Source organism: Corvus brachyrhynchos, unplaced genomic scaffold (assembly GCF_000691975.1).
Source record: "Corvus brachyrhynchos isolate BGI_N302 unplaced genomic scaffold, ASM69197v1 scaffold191, whole genome shotgun sequence".
NCBI lineage: Eukaryota > Metazoa > Chordata > Aves > Passeriformes > Corvidae > Corvus > Corvus brachyrhynchos.
Genome location: NW_008236487.1, coordinates 3,070,260 through 3,087,927, shown reverse-complemented (window position 1 = coordinate 3,087,927; position 17,668 = coordinate 3,070,260). Strand labels below are relative to the sequence as shown.

Sequence of the window (17,668 nt, the reverse complement as noted above, 5' to 3'; positions counted from 1 at the left end):
GATAAGGCTTAGTACAAAAACTAGCTCAGTATACTATTTCCTTTCTATATTAATGTTGAACTACAGGATCAATTCAGATTGGCTGAATTGACCTATTGTCACTTGTGCTGTTACTGAGTTGACTTGTTACTGCTTCTTTCTAGTTCTGTTGCTATATCAAATTGATCTGTACTTCTAAATTATTTTTAATTGGATTTAGTGGATAAAGTGGAAAACATCACTTGGGGGGCTGGCCCTGTAAGGGAGAGGAAATGGAACCTCTCACAGAAGTCACAGAATTGGGATAATGTCAAAATGAAGGCCTAAAGAGGGTAACTCATAAGAAAATTCCACTGTAAATTGGTCAGGTTTGCTAGAATTTGAAGAACTGCTCTATTACTGTATCCTGCAGCCATAGGGAGGAGAGAAGATCCAGCAGGCAGGAATTGTGCAGCAAGATTGATTTATTTAATTATTTTACAAACTCTTTTATAGACTATTTTCTTCATAGTCTACTTGGTCAAAGGATCAGCCACCCCTTGGGGTGATTGGCTAAAATCCTAAAACATCCATTATCAAAATATTTTTCTACTGTACTATAAACAAAGCTCTGCAAGGTTGCAGGTGTTCATAGTTTACAGAACTTCTGCTAATCTCTTCGTGAGAGAGGAAAGTATCCCACGGGCTTAGAAAGAAGCAAGAGAAATTCTTGCTAGCAGCAATATTGTGTCCACACTGCTCAGTACCTGGAATAGTGCAGCTGTGAAGCTGGAAGTGACTTGTATTACAACTAAGTAAGAATAATGTCTCGGATATGAATAAAGAAATGAAATAGAAAAGGACTAACTCTTGAATGTCAGATTCAAAATTGAGGGGTGACAAAATTTGAAGGGTTTTAGGGTGGTGGCGGCTCTCCAGTTTTCCTGACCGTGAGTCCTGTTAGCTGTACATAGGAATTCTTTTTGGTATTACTGGTATTTAGGAAATTCACGCTGACAGTAGTGGATGAACTCTAACCAGAACTGTATTTCTCCCTGTCATGCACTGAGGGAAATCATATTTTAAGAAGTTGGGAATTAGCAAGTTGAATTCATTGCATAATGTGCAGTGGAATTGCAAAGCTGAACCTATTTCTTTTCTGGTTTTCAGTGATTTGTCCTGTTGGGCAGCTGCCTTCTGAGCACCTCTGGAGAGATGCCAGCCAGCTGAATTAAGCAGTGGCAGGAACAGCATCTACCCAAGCTGAAGTTTTAAGCCCAGGCACGTGGCATTTGCACAAGTGATCACTGGTGAGTTGAGCATAAGCACAGCTTCTCTCTTTCCTCTCTGTCTCTTTAACAACTGGCATCTGTTGCAAACTCTAAGTTTCTGCATGCACAGACTGGCCTGCCATGCTTGTTTTTCCCAGAGGGTGACTGATGGGCTTAGAGAAAATAAGAGTGATCGAGGTTACCCGCTAATCTTAGGAAATCCTTACTATTTGTTTGTATGTTTATGGATTATTTTCCCCTCGCTCTCCACTGAATGAGTAACGTCCTGGTGAGGCCAAACTTCAAATCTGTAGCATTTGTGTGTTATACTAGATGATATCACTGTGTTTTTTTAATCAGAGGAGATTTTATACCCTCTTCCTTAGCTCTTCACAGCCTGGAAGTGCAAGCTGTGGGGTTCTGATAACAGAAGTAGTGACTGGCTGCTGTCAGCACGAGGGTGATTAAAAATGTGTGTGTGCGTGCTGGTTCACTCCCTTTCCAGCTGAATAGAAAATGAAACTACCCAAAGCCTTTTATATAAGTGCATGGATTTGAGGGTTTTTTTCCTGTTTAAATCTCTGTGTGGCTGTGTGCAGACAAAGTTCATCCCCAGCTTCCTTTTACTAGATGCTGTGTAAAAAAAAAAGTGAGCTTGTTCTGACCTCTGAGGCATGATCCTTTTTCCATTTCAATCCTAGACATAACCTCTCTACAAAAGACAACAGCTAACAATTAATTTTTTTTTAGGGCAAGGTGGTTTCTAGTCAGTTTTTCCAGTCTGTGATTTTCCTTGATAAAACAATGTCAATCTGCTTCTTCCAGAAGCTAAAATGCTGTGATTCTTTGACAGCAAATGTGTGGATTGCTGCCTTACACCTTGTAACACCCTGCTTTATTTAAGACTCTGTCATGCTGGGCTGACTGCTGTCTTTCTGGGAGTGTGGCACCAAGGAATTATTGATGAGATGCAGCCTGGTCTGTAAAACACACGTTTGCTATTAAAAACAATGTATGTGGCCTTAGCTATAGCTAATCATTTAAAAATCTCTGTGGAATTTGAGGGATGTAGTACATGGATAGAGTCCCATTAAAGCATCAGCATGACACAGCTCAGCATCAGGTGCTGAATTGTCCTGTGAATATCAGGGTAGATGATTTGTGCTTTAGGCAGAAATCCCTGAAAGGCTCTTCTGGAGCAGGTGGGAGGAGCCCTCTGTAAGGATGTGTGCAGGAAGGGCAATATGCATCCAGGGCACTTGTCTGACTCTTGCAGGCTCTTGCCATATTGTTAAAAGGGCTTGTTGGAATATTTGGACAAAAACCTGAAGGTCAGCGCTCTCCTGAGCTGTACATGGTACTTAGATCAGCAGCAGAGTTGGAAAATTACTCTGGCCTGAAAAATTACGAGGGTAATTCTGCTTTATGCTGGAGGAGGCAAAAGCAGAGCAAGGAATACAAGTACATTATTTCAAGGTCCAGTAGCCTATTAAGCCAGACTAAAACAAGTAGGCTTTAATTAATGGAAAGTTTAGGAAAAGAAATGTGGTGCTATTGTCACGTAACCATTGTATATTTGCAAGGTGGAACATACCTGTCCTTAAGTTCCTTTCCTTTTTATTGCTGCTGCTCTTCCTGCTTCAGTTCAAGCGTAACAGCTGCTATCTTGGGAACCACTGAAGGTAGATGCAGTTCCTTTCTACTGCTGGACAACTCTGAACCCCAGCACTTAAATAATACAGCAACTTGAGTGCTAAAAGCAGCAGCTTTGGAGGAGAAAGGTTTTAAAATTGTTGCAATTTTAAAAGTGTGTGTAGAAATTGAGGAAACAAGGTAGTAATTGAAGCAGTCTTTTTTTTATTTAAAATCGTTATCACATGGGTAAGTGCACTTTGTTGTCTGCTCGTAAATATTTTCAATTATTAAAAGTTGGAGGCCACAGATTTTTCGAGAAGCCCAGTAATTTCAGTGGAAGCACATCTGTGTCTTGGTCGGGGAGGACACCAGTTTAGCACAAATGTCTGTGTGTTGTGTCTGAGGTCTTGGTCTGCCTCACAACACAGAATGCCAGCGTGGGGGAGAAGGCAAAAACCTTTCCTCCTGTGTAGCATGGCTGGGAAACCATCTGCATGTGGAGAGGTTTCTTTTGAAACTCCAGATCATCAGGAAGGTGCGCACAAATAAAGACTGAGTCAAGCCAGCGCCTGCTTATCACGTCAGGTGGTGATTATGCTGTGACATAAATCACTATGTGCTCTGAGTACATCCAGTTTCGTGGGTTTCCCTATGGCTGTGCTTAAGAAATGTGTGTGAGCTCGCACACAGGTTTCTGGTTGTTGGGATTTTGGGGGTTTTTGGCTTTTTTTGGGGTTGTTTTGTTGTTGTTGTTTGGGGCTTTTTGTTTGTTTTTTGGGTTTTTGTGGTTTTTTTTCTATTTCTGGGAGCACTATAGAGGATAGAACTTGAAGTGCAGGGTACCTGGAGCATGTCCTGCCCTTGGGGTTGAGTGGTGTTTTGCACTTTGCTTGCAATTCTGCTCAATTGCTGCTTGCTACCTGCAAGTACAGTGCGAACTTTGGAAACTGCAGTTTGAGCCTTCATCTGGAAGCTGAATTTTCTTACACTTTTTAAAAAAAAGATTATTTTTCGGTTTGTAGTTCTTAATTATAATGTCAGAGCAGTATTATAGAATCATAAAATCTTTTGCATTGGGGGAATCTTTAAAGACCATTGAGCACAGCACCCCTGAAATGGGAAGGGACATGTTCAACTAGACCAGGTTTCTCAGAGCCCCATCCAACCTGGCCATGAATGTTTCTAGGGATGGGGCATCCACCACCCCTCTGGGCAAACCAGTTGACCACCTTCATTGTAAAAAACTTCCTTATATCCATTCTAATTCAACCTTCTTTTACTTTAAAATCACGATTCCTTGTCCTGTTGCTGTGGGCCCTGACAAAAGGTCTGTCCTCATCTTTCCCATAGGCTCCCTTGAAGTACCAAATCACTGAAGTGATTGGCTAATACAAATATTGCAGAATCAGGTAAATGAACCTCCTGCCTCAGGTGGTTGGGTGCTGAAACACACTGACAGAAATTGTGAACCATCATAAGCCTGCAAAAGATTAATGGTTAATGGTTGGAAACTCAAGAAAAATGAGCTATTGGTATAAATCAAACCACCCTTTTGTTAACATACATTTTGCTTAGATCCAAGAAGCACTGAAGCTAGATGGGTATTTCTGATCATTTTACTACAGCAAAATTTAACTTCTTTCTAGTTCTTGACAGGAGTAAATGAGAGATAATGAGATTTTGTTATCTGCTCCAGTCACCTGTGGCTTTGATTTTAAAAAATAAAATTCCTAGGAACCACTGGGTTTTTTTGATTCTTTTTTAATCCCGTGATTGAAAACAAATGGTTACCCAGCCTTTTAAATCCTGAGGCCTGGCTGCTCAGGTGGGGGATGTGCTGTAGGAGAAGTAGAGAAATCTGGGCATTTTCAGTGTTGTCATTGCATGTGGTGTTGGCTGCTGGTGCCCACATGCCCAGCTCTGCAGGCAAAAGCTCAGTGTCACAAATGAGAGCCATGCTGCTCGCCGAGTGTTGACAGCTTGTCATTACAAACAGTGTTTTTTCCTCCTGGCTTGTAGTTGAAAAGGTTCAGAAATGATCATAATCTCTTTCCTCGAGTGACTTGGGAAGCATTGGGGTTTGTTCTTTCCAAGTTTGGGGGGAAAAAGACACTCTGCTTTGCACTTGTGCTGAGTTTACAATTGTTCTATCGTCTCGGTTGGATTTTGGTAACATATCCAAAATCGTTAATCTCCCGTGGAGTGAAAAAGGATGTGAAGAAACGAAGTGGTGAAGGGAGAGGAAGGACAGAATGGTAGTTGAACAGATTGGGGTTTTCTTGGTTTTAGGTGGGGTATTTATTTTACAGCAGCTATTCCTGGTACCTAGGGGAGCACGCAGAGAAGGCGGGGTGGCAGTGGCGTGTAACAGAATATGGCACTTGCTCGCCGTGTGGCAAGAAGGAATTGTGTATCAGCCAGTTCTTCTCTCTCACCTGGGGCTATAGAAGAATTTGATTGCTTAATGCATCAGTGTGGCCATTCTCTGCTGTGGGCATGCGTGCTAGGATGCTGGAAGTGCAATTGTGAGATCCAGTGACATAAAAACCAACCCAAGCAATTAAGTCCCCTGTAGGGTGCAAGGGGAGAGCACCTTCACCCTCTGTCATCAGAGGGACAGGGCTGTTTGCCTTGGCTCCCACCTTTGTTTGGAGGTTGCTGTGGTGATGAATAACCTTTGCAGAGAGTGCGTGCTCCTGCCTTGGCTCTGGCAGATAAAACAATGCTGCTGAGCCCGCGGCTTCTCACCCCTGTGTCGGAGCGTGTACCCTGGCAGCAGATTGGGTTCCCAAAATAAGTTGAAACTGTCTCAGAGCTAGTTATTGACATGGTAGAGATCTACTTGTCAGTTCCCCTCATTGCTTTCCTAGCAGGCATGCTGCAGGGGGCTGGGTGATGGCAAGCAGTGGCTTTTTTCCATTGCATGGAAGGGAAGCTGTAGGGCCTGATTTGTGCAAGCTTATGACACCTGAGCTTTGCAATGTTACCTGGCCTTGAGGAAGGAGAGTAGGTAGAGCACGAGACTGGCAAAGGTGATCTGTAGAAGGAAAGGGTGAAATATTACCCATTTTTTTTCCCCCCTACCATTGCAAAGATTACATTTTCTATACTGAGGAAATTTTCTTTTTCGTTTTTACTCCCTGTCTATCAATAAGTGTTACAACAAATTATTGTTAGATTTACTGCAGCTCAAAATAGATAAGTATGTTTTTCATACTAAGATACAAAGATCTGATCTAACAACTGCGTAGTGATACAAAAGTGTGTGAAATTTAGAATTCTGCACAAGCATTACGTGCTTTCCTCATGAATTCACACAAGTATGGCTATACTTTGATGATACAAGTGTCTGAAGATGCTATAAATATCACTTCTAGATAAGAATTGCCTTCAAAAAGGTCTTGGAAACTTGTTTCCCCTCTCCTAGAAAACCCTAGCAACCTAGGGGTTGGCAAGAATGAATTGCCACCTGAGGCAACTCGTGGAGAATTTTCCTTCCTGCATATTACACTCCTTCCCAACTTCTCTGAAGCTGCCCTGTGCACAACTGGTAGGAAGTGCTCTGTGAAAAATTGAGTCACTCAGAGATGATCTATTGGCCATGACAAACACTGTGATGTTTAAAGTGTCTATTTTTGCTGCATAATTCCTGAAATTAAAAAAAAAAAAAAAAAAAAGAAAAAAAGAAAAGAATGTGAATTACTCAGCTCTATGTCAGCTCTCCATCTCTTCACAGACCATCAAAATGGGTGGTTTCATTTGTGAGGCTGCGACTTGTTCTTGGCTGCAGCCGCACTGAGGGACCAAAGAGGAAGATGAAAACTTTAAAAGCAGTAAGGCCTCTCCCAGTATTTACAATGAAGGTGGCAAAGGCGGGTCTGTGGCCCTCCATTGCATGGCTGATGGATCTTCTTTCTGAGTTAGAGCACTTGGGGAAATAACCTCCTTCAGCAGTTTCTTTGAGGATTGTCATCTTGAAGTTTTCCCCATCACAATTTAAACATGCTGTCAGCTCCTTTTAGTGACTTGGTTAAAATCACCTTCAGTAAGGAGTATTTAATTACACCTTCTAATACCTTATTCAGGCTGCCCTCCTGGATTTTTGAGAATCTGGAGAATGCTGCTAATAGAGTGGAGGCAGCATTTACAGGAATAAATTAATGGCAGTCCCATAGCTGTGCTTTTTACATCTGACACATTCTCCAAGGCTAGCATGGTACCTCCCATACTCCTTCAAATTCATTTGTTCCATTTCAGCTCAGCCTTTTGAAATATTTTGTGATGAATGAGTGCGCTGTACAAGCCGGTGATCAGGAGCAGCTGTTCATAGTCATGCATTAAATTGAATCCATCTGTCAGTGGGCTCTTTAAAGTGTGAGTTTCACATTGTCAGGAGACCTGATTACACCAGAGCAGTATCTGGGTGCTGTTTGCCAAAAAGAAAAGAACAAACCTGAACGAAGTGTGCTTGGATGAGCTCTGGGATGCCCCTGCAGCCTCATCTGCAGAGCTGTGATTTTGCCTGCTGAGGTGAGAGCAAAGTGGTTACAAGCAGCACTTGTGCACTGGCATGCAGAGAGTTGTTCAGATGTAGGCTGAAATGAGGAGATGACTTGCACTAAGCTTTGTAGAACTCCTGTGTGGTGGTTGCTGCTTGGCTTTAAATCCTGACCCTTTGACCTCATCACCAGTTCTTTACGTTTTTTGGTTGTAGAGTTTTTCTTGAGAGGATGAGCTGAAGAGAAGACATGTTTTATTCAAACGAGCAAATGGAGACAACACAGCCTTTTTGTTTGTTCCACTCCCCCCCCCAAAATGCATGCATCACTTTTTATATTTGTTTGCAAGCAGAGGAAGGTGAAATGTATCTCCTGAAGCTGTTTTGCAAACTGCATTTAAGGCAGCATTTCAGCACAACAAATGGTTGTTTCCTGATTGCAATTATTGTTCTCGTAATTATAAGTGAAATCTTTAGTCCATAATATTCTCTGTAAATGACATACTGGATATGGAAGCCAGCTGATTCATGGCCTGAAATATGTTGATCTTATCCAGGGGCCACTTCTCTTGGTTTTCTTCTCCCAGTTTGCTCCTCACCAGGATTTCTGTGGTGAGGACTGTGTTCATGCTGGGTTGTGTGTATAGCTCTCGGGAAAAGCATTCCTTGTTACCAGAAGCTTATTCACCCAAGTTTGTAATCTTCATTATATCATTTCACTCCAGGAAAGGCAACTTTTCTTGGAGGAGCAGAGCCTCCTTAGCCACTGTAAAACTTGTTTTAAGTAGCAGGAGGGCCATATTTTATTCCTAGACTCCCTCATGGTCTCCAGAGCTGCAGAGACCACCCTTTGCTGGTGGTGAGATCTCTCATCACCTGCAGCAGCAGAAGAAACCTTTTTTTTTTTTTCCTTAAGCATAAGAAAAAGACTTTTCAAGAACTACAACACTGGCTAAAACCCCGTGTTCTGTTATCCTTTGTGCGAGTTGAGTACAAAGAGGGGGGTGCTGGAAGAGAGGGGAGGTTTGCTTTAATTTCTTATTTCCTTTTACTTTTAATTATGCTAGTAATAAACGGTTTTTTTTCTTCGTACAGGAATTGTTTAAGTTTGAGCCTGTTTTACCCCGCAGCTCTCTAGTTTTCCTCGATATTTTCTTATTTTTCCCTTATGAAAAATAACAGATTTCGTGTGCTTGACGCTTAGCTGCATCTAACCACAATGCCCTGCAAGAAGTTTCTCCATCTCACTTTTGCTACTGCAGCTCAACAGTGTAGCTGCACTGCAGCTGCATTCCTGGTGCAGGGCCGAGCCAGCACTTTTTAATTAACACTAAATTCAGTGCTGGCAGAAGCACAGAGAGGGTAAAAAAAAAAAGTAATACACCAAAACAGAGCACCCACGCTGCCTTTGTGAGCTTGTATTTTGTGTCAGTCAAAATGGTGTCTGGTATCCTATGGTAAGAGAAGAACCCATAGCTTTTCTTTGACACAGAGAAAGCAACACTGGAGCCTGTTATTTCTGTGTACCTGGTAAATGTAGATGATGTTTTGTTTTTTTTTTTAATGGAAACTAATTAACGTGTTCCACATGGAGAGGTGAGAATTGCACTTTGAGTGAAGAGATTGATTGATTGATGTTGGCTTGTATTAAGAAAATATGGCTAACAGAAGGAGTCAATACATGCTCTTTTTACTTTTTTTTCCTGTAGAGTACACTGTTTTTCCTGCATGTGTTTAATGAGGGAACTTAGTGGGGGGATGCCATGGCTTAATAGCCGACAGTATCTTGTTATCTTCCTTTAAAATACTAAAGAGTGTTAAAATACAGTTATTAAGGTCTGGCACTCATTTGAGCACCCACTTGGGACTTTGGGTTATAAACATGCAGAATCTGTAAATGAGCTGCAGATGCAGAGTTAAGTGTTCAGTCCTTCATCATTTAACCCAACAAGCAGTAAAAGCTGTGCGCCAGCGACGTGTGTGGAACCACCGTGTTCTGCAAACCCAGGGACAAACATGTCCATCCTCTCTGGGAATGCTCAGACCTCTGAAAACTGCCTGGTTCTCATCCCTGCTAGATCCCTAGGTTGCTATTCTGACAGTCTAGATGGTACTGATCATTAAGGATGAAATCGTGAGTTTTTAAATCCAAGTTCTCTTCCTTTGGCTTTCACAACTAGTTGTAAAAAATGAGGAGTTTGGGCACCATTGTGTGCTGTAAGCAGAGAAGCTGATTTTTTTGGGCGAAGAGGAGGCTGCTGTGCTCATTTCTTGGTAGATTTAATTGCTGATAAACAGGGATCTGATTCAGCTTACACAGTACCGACATGTTCCTATGAACTTGTGTTGGGTAGGGTGGTGTGCTCCCCAAAGAGCTTCAGGAAACCAGGATCTTTGGCACGTGCCTGTTTGGAGGAAGGTGCGGCTGGTTGCAGCTAATAATTCCTGTAACAGAGGTAAAGTGCAGAAACACATGCTGTACAGCAAAGAAGGAAATGCACATTCCTTTTGTGAAAAGGAAGAGTAAAGTTCAGGATACTTGCAAGGCATTGATACACCTGTACAGTTTTATAACCTTCCGCTGCAAGCACCAGTTCAAGGTTTCAAAGACAAATGGTATTTTAACCCCATTATTATGTTTATTATTGTTGTTCTTCTTATTATTATTATTATTATACCCCATTTTTAAAGAGCAAGGCATTTTAAAGAGGAAGGTATTACTTTGGTTTTCATGCTGGTCCCTCTTCAGCAAGAGGAACGGACTTTATCTGTCTAAAACTCTCAGTGAAGATCACAAAGATCATCTGCTTTATGTTGTGGTTGACCATGGAGAATTGGCTATTAACATACACAAAATAATAAAGTAAATGGATAAAACGTGTCACTTATGGTTGTGTATTACAAAGATGGACTCATTTTTTCCTTGTTTCCCATAATTTTTCCCATTCAAAAAACTGTTGGCATTTCCTTCTCATGTAAATGAATTATTCTTACAGTTCTTACAAATCTTTTCAGGATGCCTAAGAAAAAGAAGTAGAATATTTCTTCTACATGTTCTAGATTGTTTCTCATGCTTCTTTCTCTTGTTTGGAGGAGTGAATTCAGACCAGAATTCATTCCACGTCTTTATTATCATTACTTATCTTAAAAAAAATAACCCAAACAAAAAACCAGAGCTATGAATCTTTCTACCATGTGACCATTTAGAAAAGCAGTGTCCCACTTAAATATTTAGAGTTAAGCATGCTGTGCGGGTTCTCAACCCCCACATGTCCTCCCCAGATGGGGGTGAAAGTCCTTGCCAGGAATAAGAGATGAACAGGACATTTGGATCTTCTCGGTCTTCATGTTGTTTATTATATCTTATCAGCAATTTACATGCTGCTGACATAGCATGAAGCAGAGCAAGTACCAAAAGACAAAATGCAGGAATCTCAAGGCCCTTTTAAAGGTAAACTACCCAATTATAATTAGGAACATACATTATTATTACTTTTCTACCAGTGCCTAATGAACTATCCATTCACATAGCCCAGTACTGTGGCATTTCCTAACCAATCATTCTGTACTACCAACACTGCAGAAAATGGAGTAGGTGAAGAAGAAGGAAGAGACCTGAAAAACCACAGGGTTCCTCCATCTTGCCTTCATCTACACCTAAAATTCTAAATTTTTCACCCTGTAACAAGCTATATATTATACTATCATCTAACTCACACCCTTGTAGATTCCAATTCATCCCAAAGCTTTGGCAGCTTTCTCCATGGACGAAGGTTAAAAGCAGTGTTTTCCTGGGGGATGGGTCCCTCAGGACAGGCAGAGAAACATTCCCTGCACTTTGGGTTCCAACACATGCTTTTAAAATTCATTATCAATATGAAAAATACAATTAATCAAGCAGCTGTAAGCCACAGCCTGTTTTCCCCTACTCTCTTTCCCCAGACAGTTCCTACTTTCTGTACTTCCTTGTGCAAGTGTGAGTGGGAGTTGCTTTCTCTGCTCTCTTTTTACTGGGCTTATGTCCATTCCTTACTCGCAAACAAACCCTTGCTATTGAAACAGCAAAACCTTTCAGGTGCTATTTATCATTTACTGTAGAGATTAGGTGATTGTAAGTGGGAGGAGTTGCTGAAACCTGTTGCTATTCCAGCTTTCGTTTGAGCAGCTGGGATTTTCCTCAAAGTTACGCATGTGAGCTCAATTTCCAGGTGATTTTAACCAGCCCTTTAGTCTCCTGCTTTGGTACCCAAGACCTGGGTGACCTGGCAAAGCAAAGCTTCGGGGGAATGTGTCCTGTCTGATGTTGTCCTGCATCCAGAATACACCCAGCCTGTCACCTGGTGTTCTGAATTGCCCCATGCTCAGGTGTAAGGTGCTACATTTGCTGTTGAAATAAGAGAGCATGACACTGTACACTGCTCCTGTAGATCGCTGCAGATTCCATCCCTTTCGACAAGTTTGGTAGGCATTGAATGGGTGTGGTTGAAATGTTACAGGGTTCTGGCAAATGGGACATGTTTAGTGATTTTATGTGCTTGGTTTTCGTTATAAATGGTGTTTCAAAATATTTTCAGTGAGGTTTGGATTGGAAAGCATAACGCTGCAAGCAGCATTTGTGTTGCTAGAAATTCTCACTGTTTCTGTGCGGCTTTGTAAATTTAGGAAATTATTTTTCTTTCATGTTACATCCTTTAAAAATTACAATAAGTAGACAACTATGCCTTTGAAAAGTCCTTATCTCCTGTGGTAGGATAGCACAATAAAATTGACCTTGGTCCTGGGGGCTTTGAAAAGACTGCAAGGTAAAATTGTAGATGTTTACCTTGTAAAAGTGCCTTTTCTGCTTTGACATATACAGTAATTTAGTGCTTTGTTGATAGTGAATTCATGATGCCTTCAGTTAAACCACTCTGAGTAGCTGGGCATTGATTCTCCTCTTCCATTTTACGATGGTATCCACCCTTGTAAAGTGCTTGTGCAATGGATAGGTGTTGCACAGAAACAAGGTAAGCACTGACTTCATAAAGCAAAGAAATCTTGAATAACGCCCTTGGAAAACTCAGCAAGGAATGTCAGACAATACTTTACTCACAAAGAAGATGACATCTCTTTGCTGATATGCAAAGTCATTTGTCATTTAGGGAAGAGGTAAAGCAACATCTCCAGTGTCAGTATTGCCTGACTGTGTCTTAAACCTTTTGGGTTTTTTTTTTTTTGAGGTGGAGGTTTGAAGGAATGTCTTGTTAACTATGAAAGAATGTGTTGTTTGCTGTTTGAGAATTTTAATTATTTTAATTGTCATTTGTCAAAGTAGGTCACGAAGTTAGTGCAGGGTAGACCGGAATCCGATAGCTCTGGGATGATAAAAGTATGATTATCACAACAGTCCAGGGCTTCATTTGAAGTTATTTTCCTGACACTGAACTATAAAGTTTACACACTTCTGTTTCAAGTCGTTAATAGAGTCCAGCTCAGGTTGATCTTGGCTGTGACAACACAATCTTAATCCCAAGGATTTCCTTTCTAAGAGTTAGGATTTTGTGCCAGGAGTTATGAAGGGTGTTAATTCTAACTCCCTTCAGCATATGGTTAAGGCTTAGGGACAGTGTAGACTTGGAAGCAGATGCTGCATTAGAACAACTAAATTTGGTATTTAAGTAAAAAACTTGGCTTAAATGTGATCTAGGTTTTTTTTTTTTTTTTTTTGCTGGTGGATATATAATTTGTAATTAAACTTCCCTATTTGAAACTGTTTTCAAATAGTGAAGAAACACTTGTTTTGAGTGCTGTTCTAAAATAAAATAATGTTTCTGTGCTAATTTTACTCTGAATTGTCCTAACCATTGAGAGAGGATGTGATGAGAGCAGACAAGCCTGTTCCTAGTTTTAGAGGTTGGGAAAAGTAGTTATTGAGATGTGAATTAGTGAGAATCCATGGTGAATCTGGTTAAGGGGGAGAATGAGACGTGTATCTCTTGGGAGATTATTTTGTTTACGGAAGATAATCTGTTTTAGGGGTGATGTGTGCAAGTGGATCTGGGACATCTCCAAGGTGACTGGTTTAAAAGTCCTGACATTCTGCATGCACTTTTGTTGAGCTGTGCCCACGGCACGTGAGATGCTGTGGTTGTAGGAGCAGCCTCTGTTTCAGCTTGGAGCAAATCCAGTCTCAGTGGAACTTCCACAGGAACATGCAGGGCCTGTGCTCTGAGGGTATTTCGTTAGCCTGAAAGATGATTCCAGTGTTTTCCTGATGGTGTAGCGTAGTCCCTGGTTTCAGCTGGAGCCTTTAAGTGGGACAGCCATGAGGTCAGGAGGAGGGAAGAGGAGCTCTGAGGAGGTGGTGTGGAGCCATGGCCCAGGGGGGATTAGGAAGGAGGGGAGGGAGGGCCATGTCCTTTGGAGAGGAGCACACCATGACTCTGGATGAGCGTGGGGCTGGGTCAGGCTCTGTACCAGGTGCAATGGCTCCCTGTGCACAGCTGTCCTTTCCAGGCTCTCCACAATGGCTGGGGGTTCCTGCACTCCCAGCAGGATGCACATCCTGCACAGGGGGCTGGGAAGGAAAGCGGGAGGGAGGACTTCTCTTGCAGAAAAAGAAAGTATAAAAACTGGATCCATCAGCTTGAAACTGGATCTAACTGGTTCTAACCAGTCCAAAACTGTTACAACACGGCCTAAATTGTTCCAGCTGCTCCTGGCTGGTTCTGACTGGTGTTCAAACTGGTTCTGAACAGTTCAATCCAGTGCAGAACAGTTCTGACCAGTTCCAACCACTGACTGGGTCTGACTGCTTCAAACCAGTCCAGAGCAGTTCTGACACCTTCAAACCAGTTCAAAACTGGTTTGATGGTGTCAGAACTGCTGGTTGGAACAGGTTTGAACCAGTTCTGGCTATTTCTGGCTGGTTCAAACCATTTCTGACCAGTTAAAACTGCTTCCAACTGGTTCAAACCTGTTCCAACCAGTTCAACCTAGTTCTGACAGGTTCAAACCAGTTTTGACTAGTTCTGGCCAGTTCTGACTGCTTCCAGCTGGTTCTAGCCCATTTTAAATGGTTCAAACTAGTTCCAAATGGATTAGACTGGTTCCGTCCCATTCAAGCTAGTTCAAACCGGTTCCGACTCATTCTGGCTGGTTTTGACTAGTTCCAACCAGTTCTGGCTTGTTGTCACCAGTTCATGCCAGTTCAAACCGTATCCAATGAGTACAAACTGGTTCAAGCTGGTTCCTTCCATTATTCTGTAGGGTCCATTCTGTACTGGGAGTGGGTTGTTGGCTGCTCAAGCTGTCACAGGACGAGAGGACAGCCCTGCCCTCTGAACATTTGTAGCTGCCATGTTACTCACGGTCATGGTTATGCTGTGCCAATTATTCCAATATTAACATATTTCCATGCCATTTGCTAATCAAGGTCTAACAAAACAAAGATCAGAAAATTGAAGTATTGCATAAGATCCCATTCTAATTTTTTACGTCTTTGATATGGATGCTTTTCAAAAATAGAGCAAATGCTTCTGATTGTATTTTCTCAAGCACTTCTGAAGAGGTCTGTCTCCTAGTGGATCCTAGGTTCCTAAAAATGACCCCTTTAAATTTTATTCATTATCTCTAACTGTTATTAGAACATGTATTTGACATATGTAGATATTATTTGATCTTTTCAAACCACATTGATTCTCACTAAGAAATCTTACGTTTCTACCGTAATCTTTGCCTTTTTGTTTTTTTTCTCCTCCAACTGGAAATGGTTGGATTAAAGTGCTTATCCATACTTTATTGAGCAATGTGAATGGCCTGAGTCCAAGGTAACTTATGACACCTTGTTCCTCCTGTACCTTGATGTATTCCAATAACACAAACTCTTTCCAGAATGTATGGAACGCTTTGAACTCTGATCTTGTGAATGGCAGAGACAAGGTTACTTCACCTGTCTGTACCCATGCTGTGTTTGGCTCTGTCATTTTCGTAATGAAAGAGTTGAAAATTGTAATTGTTTTGGTTTTGTTCTGATTTTTAAAGTTCTTACAGAACTGAACTTTGAGGATTGTCTCATGCAGTATATCCTTTACTATTTGCAGTGGAAGAATTAATTTGGGGTTAATTTGATAAAGCTGCTCACCATTGCTTCTTTCCTTGCACAACTAAATTGCCTGAGAGGACAGCAAAAAAAGGGTGCCACAGAATGGGAGAAAATCATACTCGAGTTTTGAGCAAGAAGGGGTTGGGTTCAGTAACTGCTTGGGCAGTCCAGAGATTATGGTTTTGAGGGTCCCTTTGTGCTCTGTGGTTACTGTCACAGGGTGGTGACTCAAGGATGGAAATGTCAGGCCACACCTATATTGTCACCTGTCACTTTGGTCCTGCTGGGAATGAAGAGAGGTGCAAGCTGGATCCGAGTGCCAGGCTGCTTGCTTGGAAAAGGGGGCTGTAGGGAGGTGGGACAGAGGGATGCTCCCGAGTATCCGCTCACCTTTTCCTAGGAGAGAAGGTGGCAAAGAGGGAACTTCCCACCATCTGGAATCAGCTCACTGGAAATTAGTGGAGCCACACTGAACTGAGCTGCAGTATTACTCCACTGCTCTGGCATTAGCACTTTTAATTGCACTGGGGGTTTTTTTTTGGAAATACTTTTTTTCCCAGGGACAAGGTCCTGCCCTTTGACCAGGTTGGCTTCTCAGTTCGTTTGCTAGAAGCATCCTTTGGATGTCAGTATCCTGTTCCTTCATGTTTGACCTTCAGAATTAGTCATCTAATTATGGAGTGGGCTGACCCATGTACCTGTGTTTGACCGAATTGCTCAGAAATTACTGTGACTACTATTGATGCTAAATATGGACCTCTTGAAATCCCAGTGCTTGCATCTCCCATCTTCAGGCAGCCCCAGGAATGAGCAGTGGGATTCAGCATAAGTGGCTTTTTGCTCAAACTCCGTATACCTGCACCGTGGTTCAAGCTACACTTGAAATGCCTCCTCCCATTTATTTCACAGTCTACTTTCCATGATCTGTCGTTTTTTTAATATGGATGTGGTATTTCAAAAAATATTGCTATAGAATGAGTTCTTCAGGCGACCCCGTATTGGCATTTGGACAATATTATTGAAGTTGGAATCCTGAATTAAAAAACCAATGATACTGAATTTGGGGTTTTGATAGAAGAGGTGAAGTTGATAGCAGTAGGAAATGTTTTTAAATTACAAATTTTGCTTTCCACTTAAGGGTACAATAAGTTATAGTAAGATTTAAACTGAAGTTTTTCTTAAAATTTGTAAGTTGGCCTGAATGTCCTCCCAAATTTTGGAGAGAAAACTGTTCTTAGTCACCTTACCTTGACATTGTTACTTTTGGTTTATTTTTCACAGTTCAATATGCTTAACATTGATACTTTAATACTTTATTTTACACTGTTTGTGCTAAATATTAAATAATATTTTGTCACCAGCAAAACTATGAAATTGCAAACAACCCTACTTGATGTGCGTGAGAGGATTTTTAGAAATTTTCCATGTATTTTTAAAACACCCTGAATCTGGGAGAGCTTTGTGCTGTGCCTGTTGAGTCATGTTAAAGGATTCCCTGGTGCAGCTTCCCTGGCTCTGAGTGCCTTTTAATATGATTTCAGTTACGAGTGGTGCACGGGCTCCAGCAGCCTGGTGAGCAGTGATGACTACTTCAGATGCAGCACTGATGGCTGTCCTACTTTTGGGTTCATTCTACCCCTCAATTGCCTTCTCCGCAGCACCCAGCCTCCCTCTCCTCCTGTCCTGAAAAAGACAATGTCAACTCCTCTATATTTAAAAAAAATATTGTATATATTCCTTTAGTATAAAGGAATAATGATACTTAAGAGTTCATCAGACTTTTTTTTTGTTTGTAATTATTTTGCTTTAGGAAGAGAACTTCCATTTACTTTCGTTTGCGTGTTTATTTATTGTGCGCTGCTGAAGCTCTTGCTGAGCTTCCAAAGAAAAGTTCTGAACACAAGCTAAGTGGATGCTTTCAAGTAGCTGAATAATAATTGAGGAGCTCAACATGTGGGATAACTGCACTCTTTTCTCTTTTTTGTTTTTCTTCCCCCCCCACCTCCCCGTCTGAAAGTTAATTCTTTTTTCCTTCTTGTTACCATGCTTTGTATGCTTGGATTTACACTGATATTTGGCACTTGCATCAAACTCATCCAGTCTGAATTCCTTTCAATACATAATTAAAGAGAGCGAAACAGCAGAGGCTAGATTTAAAAATTTCATCTCTTTGAGTTTTACTTTTCTTTTTCAATCCCAAGGGACGCAAAGCAATTAAATGAG

At 41.4% G+C, this 17,668-nt stretch overlaps 1 protein-coding gene across 2 annotated transcripts in view; it reads left to right on the top strand.

The window, feature by feature from the left end:
- The window catches only part of EPS8 (epidermal growth factor receptor pathway substrate 8), a 128,267-nt gene that overhangs the window by 31,680 nt on the left and 78,919 nt on the right, over positions 1-17,668 (top strand). For both annotated transcript variants that reach the window (XM_017726275.1, XM_017726274.1), the window contains exon 2: positions 1,129-1,268. The gene's annotated coding sequence lies outside the window, so the exon portion shown is untranslated. The remainder of the gene's footprint in view (positions 1-1,128; positions 1,269-17,668) is intronic.